We start from the raw sequence: 12262 nt of genomic DNA on the forward strand, positions 1-12262 counted from the left end.
CGGGCTGGTCACAGACAAAGGCTCCAGCAGCAGCCACAAACAAGGGCTGCTGGACTCAGTCCCTGCTCATGCTGGTCCAGGACTCTGCGCCTCTGCAGTTTAAATGTATTAAGAGCTCAGCAGCTCTAACTACATTTAAAATGCAGAGTCACAAATGCTCCCAAAACCAGCATGAGCCGAAACTGCTCAGTCCCAGCTCAAGCCAGCTCCTGGAGCTACCCCTGCTGTGGCTCTGCAGAGTAATCCTTATCGACTAACCATGTAGTCAGTCCAGTGTTTCTCAACCAGTGGCACAAGTATCCTTATTTTCTTCCATTATTTGATCTGAGGAAGTGGGTCTGGCACACGAAAGCTCATCATCTAATAAACCATCTTGTTAGTCTTTAAAGTGCTACATAGTCCTGTATTTTGTTTCAGCTACACCAGACTAACACGGCTACATCTCTATCAAGTATCCTTAAGGGTACTCGAGAGAAGTCTGGGTGGTATGTCAGCACAACTGAAATTTGGAGAAAACTGAATGCTTGTTTTAAGTTTTACAGCGCTTTATTATTTTTGTACTTTTTACACCTAAAAATTTCATCGCCCACCCGGCTATGATTAAGTTCTTTAAACAAATGTGTTGCAATGGTAGAATTGTGTGTCTGAAATCTGGAGGTACTGGGGGTACTTATAATTTTTTTAAAGGGGGTACTTCATAAAAAAAAGGTTGAGAAACACTGGTGTAGTGTTTCTGTATCGACTACTTTTTGTATCGACTACACAATTTGTCAGATAATCACAATTTAACATCTCTAGTCCCTTCACTTCACTCCATGGGGCTGGAGCACCAGAGGAGTGAGGCCACATCAATGAGGGTTGGGGGTTTTAGGAGGATTTTTTTCACTTGTCACTTGTGTGATCCACAACTGATTTTTCTGTGAATCAGAGGCACCCAACACAAAAAAGGTTCCCCACGCCTGCCATAAGGAAAGAAAAAATTGAAACCTTTTCTGTTGGACATAAATTAATATTTTACTTGATTTAAAATGAAATTTGATAAACTAACACGAGAAAGTTAAAATGCTTCATCTGTTTAAAAATTTAAATTAGACCATTCTCCCTAGCTGCAGCACTAGCAAAATGGCTCAGACATAATTATGTAATTAATTGTGAGTTTCCATTAGCAACTGGAGGTCCATGAAAGGTTTACATTGAGCCAGGTGGTCCATGGGCCAAAATGTTTGAGAACCACTAGCCTAGTGAAAACCCACAGATAGTTTGGAAAACCAGGTATGCAATGTATGTACCAAGTTTGTGATGGTTAGGCAGCTAATTAAGGTGAAGGAGTAAGCATGTAGAGCATTTTGTATTCCTTGATGTGTGATAGAGCCAAGACTTTCAGGAAGATGAACCTACAGCTAAGTTCCAAAATCATCATTTCTCCTCATGAAAGGCCTAACAATTCACATGTATTTGTATGGGAGAGAGCGGGTGCTCCACACTTATGACACCTATTTAAGAAGGCTAAATATGGGTCTAAGAGTTTACTTTTTCAGTCTTATCCTGAGAATTTCAAAGCACAGAAGAGAAAGAGCACTGCACTAAGTGGACCTTTGTATTCACACCTTACCCCCTATTACAATACATTTTGTACAAAGATTATCTGGTGAGATACCATTTGTAAACTAGCAACCACCAAAACCTCATGGTGAAACACATGTAGCAACATTATATGTAAAGCTATGAACATAAGCTAAAATTATGAATGCAATGTGTTTATCAGATAAGTCTGGAAAGTGAGTAAACCAATTTCTCAAAGACAAAGGACAAGCGGATGCCTCTAGTTGGGTGTCATCAAAGGTGTTAAGTGGCTATTTTTTGGCAACAGAGAGGGACAGAGACAGATCTATCTGCATTCTACAAAACAACACCATGGAACTTCTTTTTATCATAACACTCCATGTCTCTTTCTTGACAGCAGGAAGGAATTTTATCTAAAGGTAACTCTTGGGCAAATACATTTCAACGAGTGAACCAACTATAAAAAGAGGGGCAAAAATTCCCTGGGGTCTCTCCCCCACACACACCTCTTTCTCCTCTCTCTTTCTTTCACTTAAGAAAACAAGGGAACAGCCTTTTGACTTTGAGAGGGATCCTGACATGAAAATTTGGCTAGCAGTGTTGCTGAGAACACTTGTTAAGGGTATTACCTTGAACCAAATCTAGTTTGTTAAGTTTTAGTTACTGGAAAGTGTTTTATCTTTATTTCTCTTGTAACCATATCTTACTTCAATACCTTATTCTTCTATTGGTTTATAATCTCTCACTTTGTAGATAAATAAGCTTGTTATGTGTTTTAATAAAAAATAACCCAATGTTGCATTGAAAATGAACTGTTTGGTAATGCCAACAGTAGCATAATGGTGTACTTTGATCCAGGGCATTGAACCAGGGGCAACAGACTTCTAATATCTGACCTGTCCATGAGAGGACTCAGCAGTGAAGAACACACATTTTGGAGGGAAACTCTGAGACTGGGAGTGTGTTACAGTCACCCTGTAGGAGTGGAAATGAGGAAACCAAAATGTGGCTGATGTGTTGCTAACAGGATTCTAGAGGTCACAGTTGCTGAACTCATGCTGCAGCCATCCACAAACACTCCAAGTGTGACCTGCATGTTGCTTGGCTGTTTGTGAGCAGCCCAAGTGGGGAACTACAAAAGAAAAGTGTTGTGAGGCACCCAAGATGGCAGTGAAGGTGGTACAACTCCTCACTGGTCTGGATTGCACTCCAGCACATGACAACTAGTCAAGCTACAAAGCAATTGAGGCACAAATATGGATGTTAGCAGAGAGAGTCAAGGAAAGGACAACTCTAGCTTTGTTGCAGAAGTGACAACTAGCAGATTTACAGACACGGGAGAGGTTTGACGGAAAAAGTTTGGGGTCAAGGATGACTGAGATTTTTGACCTTGACAGAGATAATGTATGAATTAAGCATAGTAACAGACCCAGAGACCCAAGACAAATGACTTTTTTAGAAGGATTTCAGACACTGAAGTAGGCATTCAAACATAATCTCTTTTTAATAGCCTTGTCAAGGATGGAGAAGTATCTCACACAAAAGTGATACATTCAGAAAAGTGAAAATGCTTCATGAAGGAAAGAAAATATGCAGAAGTAATGCACCTTGAACTGTTGAAAAGAGCTTGGTATGTTACTAGAGATGTATTGTCTATGATAAGTAGGAAGTCAGGCTTAGAAAATGTAAGAGTTGCGAGCATGAACAAAAAAAGCAATATGAATATCCCACTATGTAGGTGGGCAATTTATTAGAATTTCATGTAGCTCATGTTTATCACAATACAAATACATTTAAAATAAATGAGGGAAGAAAAATTGCATCTACTTGCTTCCATCTTCAAAGAAAATGAAAAGATGGATCAATTGGAAGCTTCTTTTCTTTTGTTCCTAGTGTGGGTGTCAGTTACTTATTATTAAAAGTCACTTAAGAATATTGGCAAGAAGGAGAAAGAACAGATTCCTGAAGGAATTTGAAAGAGGAGAATGAGATTTGGGAGATAAGAGACAGACCGTTCCAGGCACAGAGGTCAACACAAGAGCAGGTTTTTTAAAAAAGCAAACTAAATAAAACAGAAACTCCATCATGTGGGACCGTATTGGCACCCACATGGGTCATCCGCAGGGATGTAATATTTAGAGCCACAGACTTCAGCCTCTCGAGCTAAAACAGTAAGCACTGGTAAATTGTAATTCTCTATGGGCCAGCACTAAAAAGGTGTAAAACATTTTGCCAGCAGGTTTCACAGATATTTGCTGACAGCAGAAGTGTGGTGAGACACAGGAATCTGGTGGGAATGTGAGTACCTAAAGATCTCTCTGATCCTTCCCAATCCTGTCTCTTCCTCCAGTCTTCCCTTGCTACTCATCTCAGTCCCAATCTTCTTGCCCAACTAGTCCCCCATTCACCTTGGCTCTGCATCCAATTCCTATGCTTCCCCTCACCGTAGTTTCCAGTTCCTGGAATCCTCATTCTAGTCCCTGCTAGGCTCAGCCAGTGCCCGTCTCACCCTCTGCGTGCCTCATCCAATCTATTCCTACTTCCAATCCTCTCCCCACCTAACGTTCCTTGGCCCAAACTCCTTCCCAATCCAGTCTTTTTTTACTGAGACAACTTCCATTCCAAGTCACTTCTACTTATACAGGCTTCTTGTCTCCATTTCCCAGGAATTCTCTTTGTCAGGATCATATTGTTTTGATTGCACTGTGGATGTCTGCAACACTTTAAAACATTCATAAATTTAAGACTCACAGCTCACTAGGAATGTAGGTATCGCTTCTATTTTACAAATGCAAAAATTGAGGAAAATAAAGATTATGCGATATTCCTTCCCCTTATTCAAGGATATCTAAAGGTAGTGTTATGGACTGACATGATTAATCAATCAACTGCTGGACTAACACTAGCCTAATCTGGGTTTAGTGGCTCCCAATTTTCCTCAGAACTGGCTCCCCCCCCCCCCCAGAGAAAGAAGAAATAACCTAATTTCTGCATTTTTAATTAGCATTTTCTCATTCACCGAGATGCAAAGGCACATGCTAGGACTGAAAGCCAATCTAGGTAACCCCTACAGAAACTAAAACCATTGCCGCCTCTCTGAAGTGCTGTGCAAATCAATCTTTTAAGCCCCTGAAGGAAAGGTGCCAAACAAGTGCACATTGTTAATTGTCAGCTGGTCATGGAACATCTGGCTCAAAAATGGCATTTCTGAACAACTCTGAGGTGTGTGGGATGATTATAAAAAACAATTTTAAAAGGTGGGAAGACCTTCATATTCACTTAGCTCTTGGTTGATTGTCAACAGGAGGTATGTTTTAAACCCCAACTGTACCTAGTCAAAAAATGCAGATGGGAAAAGAGAGACATTAAGCAATAAATAATTTTAAACCAAGGAACAGTGGGGTTCTACTGCCCCCAAAGAACCTTTCCTTTTACGGTATCATGGAAGAAGAATAGCCCAGTCATTAAGAGACACGTTTGAGACTCAATAGCACTGCCAAAGCTAATCTGTATGACCTTGTCAAGGCTCGCTCTCTCGCTCTCTCTCTGAAATTCTGCAGCTGTAATTCAGGGATGATAATTTCCCTATATTGTAAGGATATGTTTTGCTGCTCACACATTAAAAATCACATTTAATTGAAAGACCAGATTCCAATTAATTTAAGGTTGACACAAGGTCAGAACCACCCCAGGGGCTCTGTTCTTTAAAGCCACCAGATGCACCCGTTGTAGGCAGGCAAGCTCAGCCCAGCAGGATCTGAGCGCCGAGGGGCTTAATGGGGGGGGGGGATATAGGTTCGGAGTGAGAGGGTTCTGTGTGAGGCAATGTTGATGTGGGCAGCTCAGTGAGTGGGGGGATCGGGATACTATCCAAGTATGAGCCTGTACGTAGAGCCTGGCAGTTCAGAAGGACCCAGGGCTTTGGGCAGCCAACAGCACTTCTGCAGCAGTGGCAGCACCTGGAGTCCTCGACTCTTTAAATTATCCCTGGAGTGCCAGAAGGCACATGCCCCCGGCAGCACTGAGGGCTGGGAGGAGTGCACTGTGATCTGCGCAACACTGAGGGATGGCTGTTCAGGCCCTGCCCCTACCCCTTCCACCTGAGACTCTGCCCCTTCGGGGAGCATGTACCTAGACTATCCCCATCTTGCCCAGGGGCCCGTCAAGGCAGCCGGCTCCCCTTCCTGTCCAAACATGGGAGTCTAGTGCTAGTCCAGAGCTGGAAAAAAAGAGACGGGGTCCAGAGATCAAAGTGCACCTGTCCACAACTGACCTGACTGGTGATTTTCAGTTGATTCAACTGCAAGCATGAGAGGTAGCATGAGAGCAGGATTTGTGTAAATTAGGCTATTCTATCCTCTCTCATTTCCTCGCGTGCGCGTCCAATACTGGTATAAAATTCAAGAATCTCTTAAAGCAAAACCAAACAAGAATTGACTGTTCTCCCCATGGAAGGCTTTTAGCATCATCAGGAGACTTTTTAAACTGGGGTGAGCAATAAAACCGTGGCAGTTCACCAGGGTTAGCTCCTGCTGCGCCATTGCCCCTATGTACCTGCACTCTGCAGACACAGGCAGCTCACACTGGCCGGTGTGAAAGTAGAAAGAATTATAATGTAAGAGAAAGATGAATTGTGCTTTAATAATTGAATAAGTTGAAGGAATACTGTTTGTCTCTGCAAAGGAAGAAGAAAAGTATGTTAATGTTATTTGTAGGTATGCAGATCAATGTGCTAGCCAGAGTTAATAGGAAAAGGAACATTAGGTGTTAGGGAGAAAGCAATTGAGAACCAAGTAGATATGGACAGGAGATAGCTGTGTGCTTGATGTGGAAATGAAGATACTTGACTAAGTCTCACACTAATCATGTGAAGTTTTGCCCCTCCTTTTAATCCTGTTAACTTGACTTTTTTTTGACTGTATAAATCAAGGGGTTTGAACCTTGTATGGTACTCACATTTTCTGGATGCATTTTAGCAGAGCTTTGCTGAATAAACAGAGTGGTCTGACAAATCTGTGAGTCCTGTCTGACTTTGACAATTTGGAGGTCCCACTGAGATGGCAACCGTCTTCGCTGAGGCTGTGTGATCCCTGACTGTCTTGCAGGATGACAGTGGTAGCCGGCACCTGGGCATTTGGCCCGAGCGGTCCGCTGCCAAAATGAAAAGGTGCACAACCTCAGCGAAGTCTACGCCATCGAACCTGTTGGTTCCCGCTCTGTTCTGGTAGGGATCCCGGGATCTAACATCAGGACTCTGGTCAGGTAATTATTCCTATGTTTTGTCCGGACTGAGGACTGTCTTGTCTCTGTGTCTATCCGTCTTCCCTGTGGTGTGAGTGAGTCTGGGAGCCATCCCTGTCCGGGGACTGGCTGACCAAGGGGCTCGTGTCCCCGCGGTCTGTGTGACTGGAATCTGTACAATCGCAGCCGCACTGCACCTTGGATAAAATCCTTGGAGTGAACGCAAGGGCGATTGAGGCAGTAGCCTGTGGGCTTCTTTTGTGTGTTTCACTGGGCACCGCTCTGACAAACCCAAATTTCCTCCTTGTGTGATTGGTGTATGAAGTCCTCCTGTATGGGTAACTAGACGTCTAAGCAGGGATAGCTCCCTAAAGGGACCCTGGCTCAGCTTTTATATTTTAAAAAGGGTCTGAACTCCTGTAAATTTCTGGAAAAATGATCTAGATTGACTCTGGGGGGATCCCAAAATGCAGTGGACACTGTTAGGATCTTGAAACAAAGACCAAGTGGACGTCTTAAAAGACAAACTTGGCCTTCCCAAAACTAAATTGGCTAGAGGAGAGGTAGATTGCTTCATGCAGTGGTGGGACGAGGCAAATCTTAGATGGACTGAATCGAAGCCCGCCTCCCTTAAAATTCTAATTATAAGTAAAAAGCTTTATTGGAAACCGCCTCTCCCACCACCAGACCGAGTGCTTCCCTTTACCCCATCCTCCAAGAAGACTCAGACTGGTCCCACTTGGAGCTATAAACCCTGGACCCACACGGAGCTCCACTCAATTGTAAAAGGTTTTCCAAAGCCCCAGGAAAACCCTACCAAATTTGCAGAGGAATTTTTGCTAGTGTGCAATGCCTATGAACCCTCTGAAGCAGACCTCCTGCAACTGTGTAAGCTACTTATAACCCCTAGCAAGCAAGAAAAAAAAAAAGAAGAATGGCTCCTGATAGCAAATTGGCCCACCACTGAGCATCCTTCTAATTGGCCAGACACTGGTCCTGACGCTGCCTACTGGAACAAATGTAAGAATCAAGCTAAGTGCCTGCATGAGGCCATTCCCCAAGTATGAACTCCAAAAACCAACTGGACGGCCGTACATTGCTGTAAACAGCAACAGAGAAAAAACCCGGGCAACTATCACACAGACTGACTGATGGGGGTTTTTTTTGGGGGGGGGGGGGGTTGCAACATTCTGGTATACAGCAACTGGGTGAAAATAGACAGGGCGCCCTGGCTCATGCGTTTGTTAATGGCCTCCTACCTGCTATTAGCAGTATGTTAAAGCAAATAAGTGTTGGATGGGAGGCCAAGACCATGGACAAATTGTAAGCAGTGGTAGAGCATTGCCACCGCACTCTAAAAGGGAAAGAGGAGCAGTCCTCACAAAAGTTAATGGCTCTGCAAATACAGCATTATTCAGGGCAGGGCAGACAGTACCGGGAACGGGGAGGGTACCAAGAACGGGGATGAGGTCGGAGAAGGGGTCGTGGCACTGGGTTTTTGGGATTTAGAGGTTTCAGCTCCGGTCATATCCACCCTGCGGGAACAAGACATTATTGTCCCGTGTTCCAGCCCCTGTAACACCCCTATCCTCCCAGTTCGAAAAGCTGATGGTAAATCATGGCGGTTTGTTCAGGATCTTCGAGCTATTAACTGCATTGTTGTACCCACCTTTCCTGTAATCCCTAACCCAGCAACTATTCTGGCTTCTATCATGCCAGATGCAACTCATTTTACTGTTGTTGATCTGTGTTCTGCTTTCTTTTCTGTCCCAGTTCACCCTAAGTCCCAGTATCTTTTTGCCTTTTCTTACAAGGGGCAGCAGTACACATGGACCATGCTTCCCAAGGGGTACACAGAAAGCCCGTCTTACTTTTCCCAAGCATTAGCCAGAGACCTCGTTGACCTGGTCTTCCCCTCTGGGTCCACATTGGTCCAATGTGTAAATGATCTATTCCTCTGTTCCCCTTCATTATCTGCCTCAGAAACTGACTCTTTAATGCTTCTCACTGCCCCCCACCTTAGGGTTACCTAACTACTATAAACCTTTTACTCTTTTCTGCCACGAGCAATCTGGTTGTGCACTTAGGGTTCTTACTCAGGAGCATGGTGACAAAAAAAATCGTCCAGTGGCTTATTTCTCTGCCACCTTGGAACCCCGTTGCCCAGGGTTTACCCCCCTTGCCTGCGTGCTGTGACTGCTGCAGCACGCCTAGTTGAAATGTCTGAGTCCCTTGTCCTCTGCTCTCCTCTTTCTCTCATGGTCCCTCACTCTGTAGAAACTCTCCTGCTACAACATAATACAGCTCACCTTTCCTCCGCCCGCCTCACTAGGTACGAACTTTTACTGCTTTCGGCTTCACATATCACCATAAAGCGCTGTTTTCAGTTGAACCCTGCCACTCTCCTTCCTCTGTCCGATGACGGTGAACCCCACAACTGCCTTGCAAGTCTGCTGTCACCGTCTCATGCCCCGACCTTTCTGATGTCCCTCTCTCTTAACTCTGACCTTGTGTTATTCACTGAAAGTTCCTGCTTTCGAGATAGACAAGGTCGTCTCCTTGCAGGATATGCTGGGGTATCACTCTCTGAAGCCCTAGAAGCTCCGCCGTTACCTTCTGTGACAGCGCAAGTCACTGAACTAGTTGCTCTAACCCGCGCTTGCTTTCTGGCTGAGGGACGCTCTGCCACCATTTATACTGATTCTCGTTACGCTTTTGGGGTTGTACATTGCTGCTCTCCTGTATGCAGTTTTACTCCCATCTGCATTAGCTATTGTTAAGTGCCCTGGCCACTCCACAGCAGATACTGATATTGCTAAGAGTAATGCTGCCATAGAACCTTCCCCAGGTGCATTTCTCTGTTCCCTTTCTGTCCCTTTCTGACCTCACCCTGCTCCAAGACTCTGCCCCAGAAGCAGAAAAAGACTCCTGGGTCGCTCTCTATACCCCGATTCCCTTCGGTGCTTGCCTACTGGTGCCTTTGTGGCCCCCTTTTCACTCTACCCATCTCTGGCCGCCCTGCTTCATGATGTTTCACATGTCGGAAAGGAGGGAATGGTTTCTGCTGTAACTAAGCCAGGATGGTGAGCCCCACATTTCAGCTGTTTTGCAACCCGCCACTGTGCCGCCTGTACCACTTGCCAAAGCTACAATGTTGGCAAACCTGTAAAGGTAGCTCAAGTGTTCGGGGGCCTGCCCCAAGCACTGTTCTTGCATTGACAGCTTGATTTTGTACAAATGCCTGTGTGTCAACTATATGAATTTATTTTGGTTATGGTATGCTTATTTTCGGGTTGGATTGAAGCCTTTCCTTGTCACAAAGCTGATTCACTGTCTGTTACCAAATGTTTGTTAAATCATATTATGCCTGCCAAAGGAATTCCTGCCACTCTGTCCAGCGACCGGGGTACACATTTTACTGGACAACTTGTTCAGCACCTGGATTGTGTGTTACATGTCACACACCTGCTGCACTGCCCCTACCACCCACAGAGTTGGTGCTGTTGAAAAACGAAGTGGTGTGCAAAAAAAAAAAAAAAAAAAAAAAGCTTACAAAAAAAAATTTTTTGACTCTGCAGGGTTAAGCTGGCCAGCAGCCTTACCGTTGGCCCTTATGGAAATTCAATCCACCCCATCCCAAAGACATAAATTAAGTCCTTTTGAAATTGTTATGGGGTGCCCTATGAGAACAATGGCTACCATTACTCCAGTCTCAGACTTGAACTTGACTCACAGTACACTCCTTCAGTACTGCAAGGGACTAATGCAAGCTGTAAGTCACTTCCATTCACAGGTTCAAGCTGCCTGGCTGACAGAACCCACCTCGGATGCCTGACACACTCTCGAGACAGGTGATTAGGTCTACGTACGACATCACCATCAAACTCGCCTTGGAACCCCAGTGGAAGGGCCCGCATCAGGTGCTGTTCATTACCCAGATGGCTGTTAAGCTATCCGGCATAGCAGCATGGATACATGCTTTGCAGTGTAAGAAGGCACCACCCCAAGCAGACCAGTCATCACCTCAGGACCACGCAGAGTCAATTTTGACTCCAGAAGAAGACGTAGAGAAATAGCCTGCAATACCTTACAACCTACGTTCACGTAAGGGTTGCCTGAAGCAGACGACAACCAAAAGCAAGGCCCAAGAAGAAGCAGTAGTGAGCCTAGCGCCTGCTGCCTGGTGAACATAAAACCGTGACTGCGGTTCCCTCAGCTGAGGTTGTCAGAACCAAAAAGGGTCTTGCCTTCAACATGTGCCTCTGGTGGGGCCTGTTCCTCGGCCACTGGTGTCTTAAGGTCTGGGGAATCTACAATGACAATTCTTTTGTCCACCAGCAAGTATGGATCGCTCAGACCCTTAATATCTCTAATTGCTGGGTCTGCAGCCACATCCCAGCCCACTCACAAGCTGGTTCCTGTCTTGGCAATCCCACTTAATTCCCCAGGCCTCACCGGAGGACCTCATCCGTTTAACAAGACATGGAACAGTAATGACACTTGGGAAGCAGTGGGAATAAATGTATCTAAATGGTTAAGTGTGGAGGAGGGAAAAGGTCACTGGTGTTGGGTGTGTAATGGGACGGGTCTGAATCTGGGGAGGAGCAGTTGTCTAAGATTGGAGAATGAAATCACTCTCATGCTCCCCCTACAGCCACCCTAGTGAGAACAGTACACTCTTTCAATGCCATGCAAATAACACCACTCCTCGTAAGGAGAATCACCGTGTGCCCTTCGGGGGATATTACTCCTCCTTTGTAGACACCTATATGGCAAAGGGGTGCAACCGACCCTTCCCAGCTTTGATAGGGCATCAGTGGGTCTGCGGGACAAAAGCCTATACCGCGTTACCAGTTAACTGGTCAGGTATCTGTTATCCCGCCCAACTTTTCCCACAATTCCGAGTGTTAGAGTCCTTCCCACGAGAACGCCTCCGTAATTTTAGGCGAAAAAGAAGGGACTTGTCAGATGCCCAATTGTATGTGAATCACATAAGCCCCTTAACTTGGGAAGAGGATATTGGTGGTTCCTTTATCCCATTTGGGGGAGTAATACATCATGCAAAAAGGCTTCTGAGGTTACAAGCAGTAGTTGAAATCATGGCAAATGAAACTGGAGAAAGTTTAAGGGCCCTGGCCAAAGAAACAGGAGCGATCCGACAGGTGGCCCTCCAAAACCGTCAGGCATTGGATATAGTTCTGGCAGAAAAAGGAGGGACCTGTGCTCTCATTGGCAAAGAATGTTGTGTATATATACCTGACAACACCAATGATGTAATAGATCGCGCTAGCCACTTGGAACAGATTGCATACCTTCCCAACGAAGAGCCAAGTTCCCTGTGGAAATGGCTAAGTAACTTGTCCAATTTCTCTGGCATAGGAAACTGGTTGTTTCAGGGAGCCCTGACTTTTCTATTTGGGATCTTAATGATTTTTTTACGTTTTCAGTTCATATCCTG

Source organism: Pelodiscus sinensis, chromosome 1, assembly GCF_049634645.1.
Source record: "Pelodiscus sinensis isolate JC-2024 chromosome 1, ASM4963464v1, whole genome shotgun sequence".
Classification (NCBI taxonomy): Eukaryota; Metazoa; Chordata; order Testudines; family Trionychidae; genus Pelodiscus; species Pelodiscus sinensis.